Below are 18,325 nucleotides of genomic sequence, written 5' to 3'. Positions count from 1 at the left end.
TGTAAAATTATTGGTGTAGAATAGAATAATTTGCTGTTGGAACTAAATCTTAGTGAAAGTGGGCCCACAGAAAATTGTAAAATTTGCTCAGGATAGGAAAACTTGCAAAACAGCATGCAGTTAATAGAACTATGAGGCAGAACTGTCTATTATATTTGCAATCCTAATGCCTCCTCCCCTGGAACCAAAGAAAATGCTGACTATGACCAAACAGATCCTAGATTATTTTCTCCCACTGCAGAAACAAGGGGGCAATTTTGAAGTTTATGTTTCAGAGTGGGAACTCTGAGAAAGAGTCCTAACTGCATTTAGACTCCCAAGGTGACACACTTGCAGGTATACATCCTGCTATTTCCCTCCTAGGGCCATGCTGGGTGAGGATGTGGTCCTGATGCTAATGTCTTCTGACAATTCAGGAAAAGGATGAAGTTTGCATACCTTGGAGCAAGTTAGTGTCATCACTGCCACCCACATCCTGCAAGCTGTGTGACTTTGGCAGAGTTAGGAGCCTCTCTGAGCTTTTCTCCTCTGTGACACTGAATGATGAATAGGAGTCTCTTGTAGAATTATGGGAGAACTTGTTAACCCAGGTCCTAACTAGCACATAGGAAGCCTGTCATGCAGTAAACATTCAGCATTCAGTAGCATGTACTCTCTGTGTGTGTGTGTGTGTGTGTGTGTGAGAGAGAGAGAGAGAGAGAGAGAGAGAGACAGAGACACAGAGAGAGATTATAGAACTTTGTACATTTTCATGTTCTCATCTAAGCAACAATGGGATAGCTCTGCAGTTATCAAATACTTGATTCTAGCATGGATACCTTATATAAAGAGGCTTTACCATCCTTTTAGAGAAAATGGCTTCCATGCTCAAAATTCCAAGAACTCAGATAAGTTCCTAATGGGAAGAATGTGGATGACAGGACATGGAGGTCAGAGAACACTTCCCACAGAACTGGGAGCTCACATGGATCAGTGTCCTTGCCTGACATCTGGGCTGCTCTTGCTGGGAATAATGACTAGGAAAGGTTGTCTGAGGGCACAGGTAGAGGTAGGGCACTTCCTCTAGCACCCAGCAGGCTCCTGCATGTACCTGTGATGATGTATGTGAGGTCAGCATTCTTCTTTGGGGTTACAAGTCAGTGGAAACTATGACTTGGTTTGCAGATAAAGCATTTGCTCTTTTCACAGCCTTTCAGGACCATCTTTAATTTGCAAGTAAGTCAGCTGAACTCACTTAATGACTCATAGAGACTCAGGCAAAATGATGTGGAATGGTCAGGCCGGAAGAGACTACTAACCATGCATGATGACACAAGCCTACAATCACAATTACTCAAGAGACACAGACAGAAAGATGGAAAATTCAAGGCCCACCTGGGAAACAGAGTGAGTTTATGGCTAGCCCGGGCTCCTTAAAGGCTCCTGCCTCAAATGGTATCAGGAGGGCTGGGGCTGTAGTTCATTTGTACTCCTCTTGCCTCTCATGCAAGAGTGTCCGGGTTCAACATAGGGGCTGTAGGAGCACAAGAAGTGGGGGAGGAAGGAGAAGAAAGAAGAGAAAGAGGGAGAAAGGAAGGGATGGGAAGGGGAAAGAGAAGAGGAGACTATGAATCTAAAAGTCTTGAGATCCATTGCTCTCCTCTGCTGTATAAGTTTTCTAGTGATGCTGGGCATCTTCTGAGATCCCACAGGAAGCATCATCCGAGTGTCAATTTCTTGAAACAGTTTGTGTCTGAGCTTCATGGTCTTTGCTCTTCACCTCAGGTCCTAGTCACCTGTCACCTGCTGCACCTTAAACTTCTTCCCTCCTGTTTGGTCCTTCCCTCAGATGGATGCTCAGCCAAACACCTGGCATAGAGCAACCCATCCCAGAGTTAGCCATCTGTGCAGAACATGGTGTCTTATACGACATCCCATATGAAAAGCACCTCCAGGCACTGGCCTAGTGCATTTGAATCCATGGGAACACTAGCCATTAGTTTTCCCGAATGGACCATTTGTGGTTATGTATCAACTCTCTTAAAGGTATCCGGTGTAGTTTTCCTTCCATGTTGAAGCAAAAGGAGAGAGGAGGCGGCTACTCTTGCCTGTTGGTGCTGTGGTAATTGCTCTTTTTCTGACCTCTCTGAACCTTAAGAAAGTTTCTGTTATTTGCTTATTCTCATCCTTAAATCCAGAGATAGTCAGAGCGTATGGGAATCTAATGTCATCCTGGATCTTCTTGTGTGACCTTCAAGAAGTCTCTTGCTACTCACTTAGAAAGTACTGGCCAGAAGCCTTATCCTCTGGTCCATGGTCTTCACCTGTTATGTAAAGTGGTTGGATTGAACAATTGCGTTTCCGCTTGAAAATTCTGTGGCTGCTCAAGCACCACCACTGAAGGCACAGCTGCCTCCTTGTCCACCCAGCAGGTATGGTTGCTAAGCAGTTGTCTCTGGAGTGCTCTTTGAGGAAAAGAGATGAGCCTGCCGCAGTTTCAACCTCATAGAGTATGATTGCATTTTAGAACTTATATACATTTCTCAGCTTCCTATTTTATACATAAAGAGCAGAACATACCACTGGAAAATATACCAAGCATATTATGTAAGAACAGCCTGAATAAAGACGTAATACTTTTATCTAGTATCTGGCTTGATAAATCTGCTTTTCTACTTTTCTCCCTTTTGCTCTCCCCCTTCCCTCTACCCCACCTCCCTTTCTTCCCATCCTTCCTCCCTCTCTTCTTTATTTCCCTTCTCTTCTTCTTAGATGAGGCCTATCTTAGTTATTAAGTGTTTCCAGACCCTTCTTTCTATTTTGACATTGCAAAATAAACACTCATTGCTTTTTGGCTGTGTCACACACCTTGGCATTGTGATTGGAAAAACGTTGGGCATGGAAAGGCTCTTCTATATTAAGGAGAAGTAGGGATGCAGACCAGCCAGATGCTAAGCAGCATCTCAGGCTTTTGGAAAGGAGCCCGTGGCAGGGGTGGGGGAGAGATTGGTACAGCACTCTGGTATCCTTAAACAGAGTCAGAGCTGGCTCTCTATTCCCGGGAGAGTACCCTCACAGGAGAGACAGGCATCGTGTTGTGTGCCGTGCAGTGGCTCTAGGGTGGAAAGCAGCTTTGCTCAGGAAGCTTCAGGTTGGACGCTGTCTACTCCATCCTGCCACTCTCTGGTATCCACTCGTCATTCTTGGTTCCTATTGCCCACTCAGCTTACAGGAGTAGGACCTGACAGTGTAGAAAAGTTGGGTGGGTGTCCTCATTTCTTTTTTGTTCCTATGATAAAATATCCCAACAAAAACAACCTAGGGAGGAAAAGGGTTATTTTAGCGCATGATTCCATGTTACAGTCCATTATTAGAAGGAAATCAAGGCAGCAGTTGCTTAAAACAGCTGGCCACATCACATGCCCAGTCAAGAAATGAGATGAATGATTATGTGCATGCCTACTGTTCATCTAGTCTTTTCCTCCACCATGTGCTTCAGGGTCCCTTGCCTAGAGAATGGTGCTGCCCACAGTGGGCATCAATACATCAATCAGCAATCAAGACATTCTCCCACAGACAGGCCTACAGACCAATTGATCCAAATAATGTCTCATTAAGATGAAGACATTCTCCACATACATGCCTACAGGCGAACCTGATGCCAGAAATTCCTCATTGTGGCTCTTTTCCCATGTGACTTTAGAGTGGGTCCAGTTGGCAGTTAAAACTAACCAGTACAGTAGACCTCTAAATTGCTGTTTTACTGGAACATGCTGCCAGAAACAAACGTTTTGAGTTTTGACTTTAAAAGTAGCATCGCTACTCATAAAAATCAGTGCACTTCAAAAAGTTTAAGGAAGAAAAAAACATAGCTCCAGAATCCCCCAACCAAGACACTGGGGTGCAGTTTCCTCATGCTTTTCCTGTAGACCCGCATCTGTTTTACTACAGAAGTCATATAGCATATCACTCAAAAGGCATCTTAATCTAGATGTGGTGGGCGCAACACCTGTAATCACAGCATCTGGGAGGTAGTGGATCAGGAGTGCAAGATCATCCTTACTACATAGTGAGTTCAGGACTAGCCTGGGCTAACTGAGACATATCATTAATAAATAGGCTAAGAAAAAAGAAAAGTAATGAAAAAAGAAAATCAATTTATTAAAAAAATACAATAGAGGGCCTGGAGACATGGCTCAGCCATTAAAGGCTCTTGTTACTCTTCCAGAGGACCCAAGTCTGGTTTCCAGTACTCACACTGGACAGCTCACAAGCATCTGTAACTCCAGCTCCAGGGAATCCAAAAGCTTTCATCTCTGCAGGCACCTGCAGTCTTGTGTACAAGCCCACACACAGAACCTATACACCCACCCAGAATTAAAGTGTTTTAAAGGTCTTTAAAAATATAATATAAATAAAATAAAAATAGCTCATCCTACCCAAGCTCTCAATAACAGTAGGACAAAAAATGATGACCTGAAGAACACTTAGTACAGGTATTTGCTACCATACAAAACTCTTTCTATAGGCTCCTCTGGATTAAGCAGTTGGAGCATATGTAGTTATTTTCTAGGCCCCAGCTTTTCCCATCTGGAATAAATGAGCAAATGCCAAACACTGTGCACATCCTCACCTCATCTGCCCAGTTGCCCAACATTCGCCCATTTCATACTGGAAAGTAGGTTTTTTTTTTTACCTAGATTATTTTATCGTGTTGACCTAGATACTCAGCCACTGGAGTCCCTCTTTCAATGGCTAAGCTCCTGTCACCCTGTGAGATGGAAGAACTGAACTGTACAGGCCCTGGGACTCAATTGCCAATAGGAATTTATAGGATTTTGTGTTCTCCATTCTCTCATTGCTGTGTTTGACGAGGTTGGTGTGAGGTGCATATGTTCGTGCACACGTATGTTTGTATACTCCAGTGAGTGGAGCAGAGCTGTTAGAGTGTGATGTGAGTATCCCCGAACAAAGCTGTTGATGAAATGCTAGAACTACTGGGAAACTGAGGCAGACAGATACTGAATCAAGACTCATGGGTACTGTTAGCTACCATACTTCATTTGCATTCCCTGTCGTAAACTGCCCTCAGGAGAAACAGGATTGGGTGACCAGCATAACCCCACCCGCAGAGCACAAAGCTGTAGGTGCCATTGGTGGTGTGATTCTCTACCCTGCCCACCAAGGATGTTGTGCCGACCATCCCTGAGATGACCGGTTCCTGCTGCTTCTATTACTTGCTGAATCTGTTCGGCTCTTGAAATCTGAGGGCGATTTGTTTCCAGACCTTCATAGATACAAACATCTATGGATACTTAGGCACCATTTTTTAAAAATCATCCCTAGGTAATTTACAGTACAGCACTGTATGAATGTTCAGTATTGTTTAGAGAATGATGCCAAGAATAAGTCTGTGCAGAAGTATTTTACCTCCAAGTATGTGTGGTAGGAATATGGGTGACTGCAAATGGAAATCATGGAGACCCAGCGGCTCTGGGAGAGGTCTGAGATGCTGCTGGCTCACAGGCAGTGGCAGCAGTAGCACCAAGACGTCAGAAGAGTAGGAAGGACCCAGAAAGTAGGTCTCCACCCTCACCAAGCACCAGGCTCACATCCTGCTCTTTTTCTGTCTACCAGCCTGGGTTTACATAACTGACCCAGACTGATGTCTAGGCACTGGATTTAAAAAACTTCTCAAGAGACTTGTATGAGAATCTAGAATCCAGTGCCACCAGCCTGAGAAATTCTTGTGGTGGCAGTGTCACTCCTTTATACTGAATGACACTTCTTGTGTAATTATTTTTTTTAACCATGGACTGCCATAACAATATTTAAAGACCCGCAGAGAAGGCAGTATTATGATTACCCTTGTCTAGGAGAGGTAGACCAAGTTGCCCAAAATGACACAGCACTTGTTCTCTACCCATGCACAGTCAGCCATGCCAGGCAATAGTCATTCATTCATTCATTCGTCTGTTTGTCTATATATTCGTTTGCATTGATGAAAATTAAGCACAGGTTCCCATAATATGCTGGACAAGCACTCTATCATTGAGCTACAACCCCAGCCTTTATAAAATGGGGAATCTCCTTCTCCTAAGACAAGACCAGGGTGAATCAGTCATAGCTTCCATCCATGGCCTCTTCTGTCACTGCCGCCACCTCTGGTCCTCAGAGAGCCTCCCAGGGGCCAGCAGCTGTGCTGCTTCCCATACCTTATCCCACATCACAGTTAAGGAATGGCACTGAGGTGTAGCCTGCACAGCCCGCATCATGCCAACCCCAGTGATCTGACAACAGATCTGGGACACAGGTTAAACCACTTCCCTGCTGATATTCTGTAGAGATTCCAGCACCTCGACAGTTCCCGGGAGTACCATCTAAGCTGTAGCAGCCTCAGTGCTGTGTCCTCTCTGCTCCATGGCCACCCATCACCAACTCATGTGCACTGTGAGAGTGTCCCTCATTCCTGCGTCTATAACCCACCTCTTCAGAAGCCCCACGGCTCACCCGAGTCCTTCCTGTGAGGCTACTGCAAAGGGTTGGACCTGGTTGATGGGGATTCCACCAGAGAAAGGTAAGCATACCCAGAATCTACGGCTTCTCCCTATACCTCCACCCCCAGCTGACCACCAGCTGTGGGTTCAGCCTCTCCCCTTGACTCCAGCCAAGGACTATCTTCCTCTCCCTCTTCTCCTCCAAACCTTTTTCCCTGGCCCAGTCTAGGCTGTGTCCTGGAGAAGCTCCCAGCTGCTGCAGACTTCTGCATGGGGTTCCTGCAGCCTCTATCCTAGGATGCTCTGGAGGAGGGAGGAGGTGGAGCTTCGCTGCCCTGGCACTGCAGGTGGGCCTTGCAGTACCTCTGCTGCACAGGGCAGAGGACCAAGGCTACATCTCCCCATTCCCTGTACCTGTGATAGCGCAGCTTTGTCCCCAAGCAGAAGCCACTGTCAGCAGATTCCTGCACCCGGGCTTGCGCACTGTGGGTTGGCACAGAGAATAGTGTGTCCTCAGTGACTTCTGATCCCAGCTTTCAGCTAGCACGGCTGCCCTGACTCAGTCCCTCTCCTCTTACACAACAGTCCCTTGTGTGGCTGTGACTTCTGCTAGGTAGGAAGATTTGGAAGGATGGGAGAGGAGGAGGGAAAAGGGCAACTCTCCTTCCTCAAGCAAAGGAAGGAAGGGGCAGACGGACGGGCAGAGCGGTTCCTGAAGCTGCCTGAGGTTCAGAAAAGCTGACCTGGTAAGTCTTCACCTGTCAGAGTGGCGGGGAGGCCCTCACAGGGAGCCCCTCCATGCCCTTCACCCATAATGCTGAGCCTCTAGCAACCAGACTGGTACCTCCTGACCCAGAGTGGATCCGGTTATCACTGAACCTGAGCTAATCTGTCCTCCTTCTAACAGCATTAGTGGGTATGGAAAGTCCTGGCTGGTCCTTCTGTGGGACAGAGAGAACTCTTGCAAGCCACAGGTGTGGGCAAGGATCTGATCTGTTCCCTGGCTGAGGAAAAGGATAGGAGTGGGAAGATGCCTTGACTGGCCCCAGGCCCCATGGCAGTGACAGTCCAAAGGGTTAATTCACACATTCCCTTGACCAAGAGTTCATGCACCAGCTTAATCTTTGAGGAGATGACCCAAGCCAGGTGCTTCATGAGATGCAGTGGAGACTTCACGAGCCCCAACATCTGCTGATCTTGGTCTGTCTCTGGCTGCCCCTTAGTGGCACTGGGACTCTGGGCCAATTCTTACATCTTTAGTCCTTTTTGAGCTAGAAAATGAGAGGTTATAGGGCTAGGGTATGTCTTTGTAGTTGAGCAAGTTTCTAGGCTCCATCCCCAGCCCCAGCACATCCTGAAAAATGAATAAAAAGAGAGACATTGTTTTGCCTTATCTCATATCATAGGCATTCCTGGGGTGTTCTGAAGCATATTGGGGGGGCTCAACAGTTGAAAGACTTCCTATTCAAGCCAACACTAGTCCTCTCCTCCCCTCAGCTCTGTTCTGAAGCTGGTGGGACTTTGAGATCATTTAATGACTCCACAGTGGCATATTTGGGATTACTTGTGGTCACTCTGTCCTCTTCTTCATCCTCAAGGGCACTGATATGTCAGGGAGCTGTTGGTCGCTTATGATGATGTCTTTGTGTGTGTGTGTGTGTATCTGTGAGTTTGTGTATCTCTCTGTGTGTATCTGTGAGTTTGTGTATCTGTGAGTTTGTGTATCTCTGTGCATATCTGTGTGTGTTCGTGTATCTCTGTGTCTATGTATCTGTGTATGTTTGCGTATCTCTGTGTGTGTATCTGTGTGTGTTTATGTATCTGTGTGTGTATCTCTCTGTGTGTATCTGTTTGTGTATCTGTGAGTTTGTGTATCTCTATGCGTATGTGTGTGTATCTCTCTCTGTGTGTGTATCTGTGTGTTTGTGTATGTGTCTGTGTGTCTGTGCGTGTGTGCATGTGTGTATCTGTATGTGTATACGACTGCATGAGTATGTGGAGGACAGAAGACAACCCTGTGCCATTCCTAAGAAAGGCTGTCCATGTTGATTGTTGAGTCTCTCATTGGCCTGAAACTTGCCATTGTAGGCTTGACAGCCAGGTCAGTGAGCTCCTCGATTTTCTGTCTTTTGTCTCTGTCTCTCCAGTGTTTGGATTATAAGTACACACCGCTATGCTTGACTTTAAATAAAAAAAACATGAGTTCTGAGGATTGAATTCAAGTCTTCTTGCTTGCAAGGGGATCACTTACTGACTGAGCTCTCTTCTCAGCCTTGACTATGGGTTTTAAAAACAGACAAACAAATGAGGACAATTAAAAAAAAAACAACTCATACATAATGATAACCCCTGAGGAAAGGCAGCTCCCTGACTAATAATGTATCTGTTAGCTTATGCTGTGTAACTCACACTTCTAAGCTAATGAGCTTAAAATAGCAACTATTGATTTTTAGCCTCTGGTTCAGCATGATTTGCCTTTGGGGGGGGAAGCTTCCAGTTGGAGTGAAGACAGCATTGAGATATGTTAGTTGACTGTGGAGGTGGTGGCTGTGGGTAGCCAGCTTTGGAGAGAGGTGGTAGGGTGGTTCACAGGTCCAGAGATGAATTTTACCACCGTTGTTGGTGAAAATAAATAGCAATCCAACTTTGGGTTGATTTTATGATTGTTCTTGAATCTGCTTTGGACAATGCACTTTGGAATTGGCTGATTTGGGGCCTCCTTCCTCAGCACACTCCCAGACACCAAGCAGCCTGGGATTGTTGCAGGAATTCAGGAGCTACAGATCCATTTTGAGCACTTTCTAGGGTCTCATAGATGGATGGACCTAGAGTGGGCTCTGCAGCCTGGAGTGGAAAAAAAACCACTTTTCATTTAGGGTGTTGCTGTTCTGGGTGGCAGAGACTTTCTCCAAAAGTTCTCTAGAGTGGACAGCATCCATGACGCCCTGGAAAACAGGCGAAGGAGATACAGGGGATGTGGGTCTGCTCATCATTGGACAGACTCCGTGGGTATCTACAGTCTTTGTTTCATTTCTTTCGGTCAAGCCAAAATCCTCTTGGCTCATCCCAGAAGCCCCCCTCAGATGACTTGGAGCAGTACATTGCTTCTGTGTGTGTGTGTGTGTGTGTGTGTGTGTGTGTGTGTGTGTGTGTGTGTAAAGCAATATCTCTTTCCTGGAACATCCTTCATAAAATATTCACGGGGGCCAGGAAGTCCTCAAGGGGAGAAGCTTGGCAAATAGGGTTATTCAGAAACAAAGGAAGAGCTGATCCCCCAGTCTGTAATCTTGGTTTCCCTCATGCCCTTGACACTTGGGAAGTAGTAGCCTACACCGGAGGTCACCAGAGACTGCTGCTGAGGGCAGCAGTGTTGACAGCAAGACCACAGCAGAGAGTCTTCCCAGAACCGATTGCTCTTCAGGTGACACCACATGTAACATGCTGGCATGTGCCAATTTGTAAAATGTACACACACATCTATATGTACTATAAATTATGCATATAAACTACACATATACTTAATATATGTCAATAATTGTAGCTACTCTGATAGGAATGTAGTGATGACTCTTCTGGTCTTTAATTTGCATTTCTTTGACCAGTGAACACCCTCTTGTGTTGACTATCTGCGTAAACTCTCCAGTGATATGGTCTTTTCCCCAATTCTTAGTTAAATGTTTTTTTTAAAAAACTACTGAGTTGTTACAGTTCTCCAGATATTCTAGAAATGAATATTTTATCAACTATGTGGTTTGCAAATATTTTCTTAGAGTCAGTGGCTTTGGTTTTCAATGCTTTAAGAGGATTAGTTGGATAATTTTAAATTTTGATGAAGTCAAATTCATCAACACATTTTAAGGATTGTGCTTCTTTGAAAACCATTTTAAAAAGGACTCACGTACTTCTTTCATTTTATTTACTTGTTTTGAGTCAGGTTCTCACTACGTAGCCCTGACTGGTCTGGAACTCATTGTGTAGAGCAGGCTGGCCTCAAACATGCAGAGTTCTGTCTGCTTCTGCCCTCTGAGTCCTGGAACTAAAGGCATGCACCACCATCCTCAGTCTGTGCTTGATGTGATGTTCAGGAACTCTTTATCCAGCTGAAGCTTCTCAAGCTGTTCTCTTGTAGCCTAAGAATTTCATGGTTTGAAATGTGCTGATTGAAATCTATACTCTACCTGAACTTGTCTTTATGTAAGATGAGAAGTTTAAATGAAAATTCACTTTTAATGCCATGGTTACTCAGTTGAACCATCTTGCATCCAACTCCTGACCCATCCTCCATCATTTAACTGCTTTTTTGAAACTCTTGAAAATTAGTTGTCCATATCTATATGCATCTGTTTCTCTGGGTCCTTTCTCCTCCCAAACCTTACTGTGTACCTTTGCCTGACCTAGAATTCACTATGTAGCCCAAGCTAATCTTCAACTCATAGCAATCCTCCAGTATCAGCTGCTTGAGAGTTGAGATGATAGATGTGGGCTGCCACATCTAGCTTTATGGGTCTGTATCTATGGACTCTGCTCAGTCCTGTTCATCCACGTGCTTGCCCAAGGTAACAAGGCCTATACAAGATATGATCTTCAATAGTCTGCATTCCACCTAGACAACGATTAGACCAAGGGAATGGTGTGCTCGGCTAGCTGGCTGTATCCAGTTCATACACATACCTCAGAGAGAAGGTTGCAGCTCCTGTGGCCCAAAAAACTCAAACTGAGATAGACCATGGAGATGACTTCTCTAGAGGAAATTTCTGTTATCTTATGAAAAGAAAGGACAAAAGGGGCATTAGTTAGCTATAGCAGTAACACCCTTTCCCAAACAGACAAACCAATCAGTATCTCCTGCAACCAGCTTTCTCCATGGCTCTTTTAGTGTGAGAAAGATCATAGCCTAGATACAGCAATACCAAAGGAGCATGTCACGGTAGTAGGTAACCCACTGCTGGATACTTGTGTGGACACCCAACCCTGAATCAGGTGAGAAGGTTAAGATGGATCAGTGGGTAGATGTAACTCTCAACAACCAAGCTTAGCTTTCAAGGACGTTTTACAAATCACTCCCATTTGGCCAGGAGACCTTCTGAATCCGGAACACAGTATTTGGTGATACTGATGAGAAACACTCTATATACTTTTCATTGTTTCTCTGTCCCTGGTTTGTGTTCTGAGTTTTCTAAAACAAAAACTGCACAAGGCCAGTGAGGACACCCTGGAACAGCATAGCCTAGAGTCCCCTGGTCTGTCACACTTCAGATTCTTCTTCAGTTCCTTCACAGGGGTAACTGGTGGGTTGCCATAGGTAAAGGTGCTTCTGGCCAAGCCAAAGGACCTGCATTCAGTCCTGTCAACCCACGTGGTAAGAGAAGAGAACCCACTCCTGAACATTGTCCTCTGAATGCCACACACATACCTCCCCACTAGATAACAAGAAAATTGTAAAAACAAAGAAACGTTTCTGTGTATATGCTGTCTTATTGGTTGATAAATAAAGCACTGTTGGTCAATAAGGAAGCAAGATAGGTGGGACTAGGAGTTGAGGAGAATTATGGGAAGGAAATGTAGTCAAGAATAGAGAGTTACCATGTGATTCCAGGAAGAGAGGATGCATGAGTCTGCGTCCTCAGTAAGATATGACCTTATAAAAATATATATTAATAATTGTGGGTTAGTCAGAGCTAGCCATTAAGAAACCATAGAAAATGGCCAACAGCTTCATAATTAATATAGCATCCTGCCTGTTCATTTGGGACTGATGCAGCTCTGGGACCAGGCTGGTGGGGAGACTGCACACAACAAAGAAAGCACTTTTAAAAAGAGTCATCAAAGAATCTTTTAGAGGCCGGGTGGTGGTGGTGCACGCCTTTAATCCCAGCACTCGGAGGCAGAGGCAGGCGGATCTCTGTGAGTTCGAGGCCGGGCTGGACCGATAGCCTCCAAAACAATACAGAGAAACCCTGTCTCGTAAAACCAAAAAAAAAAAAAAAAAAAAGAATCTTTTAGCATGTGTGTGTATGTGTTTGGCACTCTTAGTAAAGAAAACTTAGAATCATTATCATTTTAAACTTGCTGTATTCTAGACATATTTTCATGTTAATAAATGCAGATGATTTTTATTTTCCATTTTATGATAAAGTTTATGGAATTAAAATAAAAATAAGTGCAGATAGCAAGGTTGTAGTTTTAAGGCTGCATACATTTGGATAGAAATACTATACTATTAACCGTTCTTCTCAAAATGTGTTTTTTATGATTAGAATCAATATGCTGACAAATATTACAATTTTACACATTTATCTCTGACGATTGCTTGTGAATATATGTCTGAGGGTAGGATTTCTTTACTAAAGTTTTCTTATGCCTTAAAACCTTTGGTGTGTTTACTACATTGTCCCTAGAAGATTGCACTTATATTGGGTAGATGCCAGATAAAATTAAAGACTCACAGCTTCCTGTCAGCCTCATATGAATGATTAATATACTCTCTGCATAAGAATGACCCAAGTTTGGGCAACATCTTAGATTTCCAGTTCCCCACATCCACACAAAGCTGGACACGGTACCCTGCCCCTGTAATCCCAGCTTCCTTATGGTGAGATGCAAGGTGGAGTCCTGAGAATCCCTGGAAGCTCAAGGCCAGGGCTCTTAGTATGTGCAGTGGTAAACAACATGGAAGGTAAGGACTGTACATGAGGTTGTCCACACACATACTGCGGCACATGGATGTCTGCAGCCCACACACACACATCACGTATACACGTACACAAAACATTTTTTAAGTTCCCAAATTTTGCAAAATTGCCTGGAGACCAAGTGGAACTGGGAGTCCTGTGTTTTATTTGATGTGCCCGGTGACTCTGAGGCTGTTACCAGGCTTGGTTCGCCATTCCCAGTATTTTTCTGCACCTTCTGGGCTGGAAGCTCCATGCCCCCTAGTTGACAGCATCACACTCGGTAGCATGTCCATGTCTGTCCAGTTTGGTGTTTTCTCCTTCCCTTCCAGTGACCTGTGACCTTTGTATCTTTTTTGCAAATGCAGGGATGACCTCATTCTTTCTCCAATCATGTTGCCAGGCTTTATTGTTTACCGCCACAGACTGGTAACTTCACAAACAGAATTTTATATTCTAACCCTTCTAGAGGCTGAAAATCTGCGCTAATTCTGTCACCATAACACATATCTGAGATGACAAATGTATAAAATAAAAAGGCTCCTCTGGTTCAGTTCCAGAAGTTCTGGTCTGATTCCTTGACGATGCTGCTTAGTGCCTAGGGTGAAGCAGCACCTCATGGAGACAGTGTGTGGTGGAGCAAAACTGCTTACCTCATTGCCAGAAAGCAAAGGAGAGTGAGGATGGTCACCGTGTCCCCTTCAAGAGCAAATCTCCAAGGACCTAAGGGCCTTCTGCTAGACCCCACTTCCTAAAGATCCTATAGCCTCCTCCTAGTGCCACCTTGTCATCTAATCTTTTGGTACATGGACCTTATGGACACTCAACTATAACAAGGCCCATGATTAAAATCATCAAGTTGGTCCCTGCCCTACTTCCTGGCTGTTTTCTGCTTCCTGGCTGTGCATAAGCTGTGAGCAGCTCCTGCCTTCAGACTTCCCAGGTCACATTGGCCTGCATCCTGTTGAACTGTAAACCAAGAGACTTAAGTTGCTTCTTCTAGGCATTTGGTTAAAGGAACAGGAAAAGTAGCTAATGTGTATTACTAGGACTCTCATTATATAGTGGTGCTGTGCTAAGGGCAAGCGTCTCTGAATAAGTAAATGCCAGTCAGAGTGCTGCAGGGAGTGTCAGAGAAGAAGCAGTGTTGCATGAGGAAGTGGAGGGTTTATCAAGAAGATGGTGTCTCAGCAGAGACCTGGTGGGTTGGGCCTGTGAGCCCTATGCGTATATGGGGAGGGTTCCCCATGCATACGTTACACACAGCAGTGCAAAAGCCCCGAGGCAGTAGGACACGGTGTCACTGAGGACAAGAGCTGCCAGGAGTCTTCTCTGCAGAACAACGTGAGTGAGGTGGGGGAGCCAAAAGGGGTAAAGTCAGGGCCTTCAAGTGGGGTGAGAACACGGGGGGCCTTGTGGGCTAGCCTGTGGTCTTTGAGCCACAGGCCATCAACTCTGGTCTTTGTGTATGCAGCCATGCGCCTGGTGAATGTTTTCTGCCCTTAGTTAATGTTTCGTTTAAATTGGTGTTTATGTCATTATCACTATCAAGTATTATTTTCCACATTGTCGAGCAGTGTATTATGATAATGTTTGTTTAATCTCTTGTAAACACTTTGTTAATAATTGCCTCATTTTCTTCACCTGATTAATTTTCTGTGTTCATATTCATAGTTCTTTCGGAGCTCTCTGACACAGTTGGAAAAGCCCTCTATGTCATTTTCCATGCAGGCTCTCTGTTCTCCCCCACCGCCAGGGTCTTCCATTCCGGAGCGCCACCCTCCCGCTCTGACTTGACTGCTTTCACTCTGCCTCAGCATAGCTGCTATCCTGAGAATTCATTTTCCTTTTCTCTACGTTGGGCTTCCATTTCCCTGGAAATGCTTCAGTCTTGCTTTGCTTGTGTTTGGATGGGGGTGGATCTTGCATGTTATCTTGTAAGAAACGACAAGTGAATGCCTACTTTTAGAGTTGGCGTGCCGAAGATCCTTATACCATTCTCAAGCTTTATTGGTGACTGGATGGATATGAAATTCCAGGCTGGATGTCGCCTTTTCTTAGAATTTTGAAGACAGCGTACTCCTGTTTCCTAACTTCTAATCTTGATGCCTTTTCTGATTTCTTTTCATGATAACTCGCTGCTTTATGTAAGTGTTAGGATCTCCTTGTCCTGGCTCTGCGCTTTGGTGTGGATGTAATGGACATGCAGTTGCTGGATAATGTGGAGGATGCTCATTAAATCTGAACTTCAGATAAGCTGTGAGGAAGGCCAGCCATATTTAGGACACGATTACCCTAAAAGACATCATCTGTTCTTCTAAAACTCGCATTTTACTGGATGTTCTTTTGGTTTTTGTTTGTTTTGCTAAATCCAGCAAGTTGTTTTTTTGTTTGTTTGTTTGTTTTGGTTTTTCAAATTTGAGGCTGTGTCTTTGGGTTGGAGAAGTTTTCACATATTTTCTTTTCTCTCTAAAACAGTGGTTCTCAACCTTCCTAATGCTGTGACCCTTTAATACAGTTCCTCGTGTTGTGGTGACCCCTTACCATAAAATCATTTTTTCTTGCTACTTCATAACTGTAATATTGCTACTGTTATGAACTGTAATGTAAATATCTGATACGCAGGTGGTCTGAGGCCACCCTGTGAGAGGGTCTTTTGACCTCCCCATGGGATCGTGACCCATAGGTTGAGAACTGCTACTCCAAAAGGAAATGGAAATATTAGTTCAAGTTTTAAAAGACAAGTTACCCATCAGGCCTCATAGCCAACTATAACCACGCCCAGCTCTCACAGCCCCACCCCACTCATACTCTTAGAAACACTCCTCTCCTTTTCTTTAGCTGTTTTGTCTAGACCTACTGCTGTATTCCCTGGAATACTCTTGCATTGCTTTTCAACTTTTGTCTCCTACGCCTTAGAAAAATTCATTTCCTACTATCGAAGATACCACCACCATTGCTCCCCACAATATGCACAAGCACCCCATGTGTACCCTCTCCGCCGGCTCTAGAATAAACGTCACAGTTTTTGTTATCTCTGAATCCAGCTCTTCCTTATTGTGACTCTGTAAATAGTGCTCCTCGTGGAGGCTCCTCCAGAGGGCTGGGGTATAATTATATTTCCTTCCTCACATGACTTGCTTTCCTCTGGAGCTACTAAGCATCTCCTCTGCTATGGTCTGCCTATTTTCTATATACTTGTCACTGTTTGGTTTCCAAGAGGAGAGTGGGGTTCAGTAAACATCGTGCCAGCAGTGTAAATCTCCTACTGTGTGCGGACATCTTCATCTTGACATCCCCCCGGGTCATACCCTCCTGTTGAATGTGGTCTCTCCCTCTGCCAAGACTCCGGCTCTGAGGCCCTTTCAAAGTTTTCCCTCACTTCTCTGAGGTGAGGGTAATCTGTGTTTGGATGAACAGCTTTTTAGGAGAAAAATCAGCTCCCACATTTTCTAGGTTTTTTCCTTTTGAATGGTTTTTGTTTCAAAGCAACTTTTTTTTCTTGTAGACAAAATATCTTCTGTTATTTATTGGAGGATTTTTTTAAGAAGTGAAAAATTCTTTGTTTATTGTGTGTGTGTGCGAGAGAGAGACAGAGACAGAGACAGAGAGAGGCAGAGACAGAGAGATAGAGACAGAGGCACATAGAGACAGAGAGAGGCAGAGTACATAGTAGACGTGTGCTCTAAGGTTAGAGGATAACTTAAATGAGTCAGTTCTTTCCTTCTACCACGGATTCCAGGGACCAAACTCCAGGTTTTTCAGTCTTGTATGGTGGGTGCTTCTTAGGCTGTCATCTTTTAAGCTCTAGGTCAAATAGTTTTAAATGCATCTTTGTCAGGGACCGATGTAGAAATTACACGGAGTCTGCTGGCATGTGAGCCCTATGAGGGAAGCATGGGGGAGTTCGTAATGTGTGACTTAGTTTCCATTCAGGTGCCTGATGAGACTCCTGATTAGGGAATGCTTAGCTGCCTCACAGGCTTGAGTCAGGTGGGAGGAAATGGCTTAAGCTTGCCTGCTCTCACCTGTAATGGGACAGCTCTGTGGTCGAAGTGCATGCTGGTACACACTGGAGAATAGAGGTCTGGCAGTGGCTGCATATGCGCGCTGGAGGAAGATGAGGAAAGGAGCCAAATTATAATTTGCATGATGCCATCTCCCATGTTTACGTCCTCGCGTCCTTAACTGAACCTTCCTTGTTCTCCTTCTTCCCTTGCAGGGCTGCGCTGCATGTGGGACACTTGGGGAAAACCAAGCACACCTCGCTCAGAGTGACTGGACGAAGAACACCTGGCCTTCCAGTTCCCTGGGGGACGGGACTCCCCTCCTCATCGATTGACTCAGCTGGACAGCCCTTGACGGCCTTCCACAAACAGTGACTGGTTCAGAAAGGGCTGAGATAGGGAAGCTCCTCGCAGTTAAAGATGGGATTCTGAATGCCGGGGGTTGGGCCATAGGAGGAGAGTGAGACCTGACGGTATGACCCAAAGAGAAACGGCGATGGGGTAGGATGGGAGCTTAGGAATCCATACCTGTGCTGCAGAGTCATCCAGGCACACGCCGGCTGTGGAAGTGTAACTAATAAAGAAATGACAGTCTCAGAGGCCATGCCTTATGTTGTGTGACAATCCCAACAGCTAAGCTCAGCACTCATGTCACGTGGTTTTGATAAGGGCAGGCAGATACGGAGATGCCAAAGCACTTGGCCAGCTTCCCAATGTTTATCACCCATGATGGCCACCCGTGAGCCACCCGAGAAGGCACTCCACCAGCTTCTGCAGCTTGCAGATTGTTTCCCAAGGAGGCCAGAGGCAGACCGTAGTCTAGCATGATCTGCCTCTTGGGTCTAAGACCTGGGCATATGTCAAGGTCAGAACTGTCCTTCAAGTGGCTCCCCAGAGTCTCCTGATACCATATACAGGTCCCTCAGGGTAGTGAGAATGGTCTCTGTTTTCATGACTGGAAATCGGCTTTCTCATGTAGTCTAGGCCCTCCAACTCAATACATAGACAAATATGGGCTTGAATTTTTGATTTTCCTGTCTTAGCCTCTTTAATGCTGGGATTACAGTGTGTGTGTACTGCCATGCCCAGCCAGTCTAGTGACTCTCATTGCCCTCCTTGGAGCTCATAGCTGACTGCTTATCCTCATGAGAACGACAGTAATGTTGCTTTG

The 18,325-nt window shown here is 45.0% G+C and overlaps 1 protein-coding gene and 1 long non-coding RNA gene across 6 annotated transcripts in view; one reads left to right on the top strand and one right to left on the bottom strand.

Annotated features, from left to right (window-relative positions):
* Nucleotides 1-6,972, bottom strand: part of LOC121136734 — a 35,799-nt gene extending 28,827 nt beyond the window's left edge. Inside the window, exon 1 of the long non-coding RNA XR_005873830.1 lies at nt 6,891-6,972. This is a non-coding gene — a long non-coding RNA (uncharacterized LOC121136734). The remainder of the gene's footprint in view (nt 1-6,890) is intronic.
* Nucleotides 1-17,753, top strand: part of Kcna6 (potassium voltage-gated channel subfamily A member 6) — a 33,076-nt gene extending 15,323 nt beyond the window's left edge. For 2 of the 5 annotated variants that reach the window (XM_040737704.1, XM_040737703.1), the window contains exon 3: nt 17,370-17,753. The gene's annotated coding sequence lies outside the window, so the exon portion shown is untranslated. Of the gene's footprint in view, nt 1-1,188; nt 1,387-6,323; nt 6,557-17,369 lie in introns of all 5 variants that reach the window. The other 3 variants (XM_040737706.1, XM_040737705.1, XM_040737707.1) reach the window with 3 other exon arrangements.
* Nucleotides 17,754-18,325: the final 572 nt, after the last annotated feature.

This window comes from Mesocricetus auratus, unplaced genomic scaffold, assembly GCF_017639785.1.
Source record: "Mesocricetus auratus isolate SY011 unplaced genomic scaffold, BCM_Maur_2.0 Super-Scaffold_100676, whole genome shotgun sequence".
Lineage (NCBI taxonomy): Eukaryota > Metazoa > Chordata > Mammalia > Rodentia > Cricetidae > Mesocricetus > Mesocricetus auratus.
This window is presented reverse-complemented; position numbering and strand designations above follow the sequence as displayed.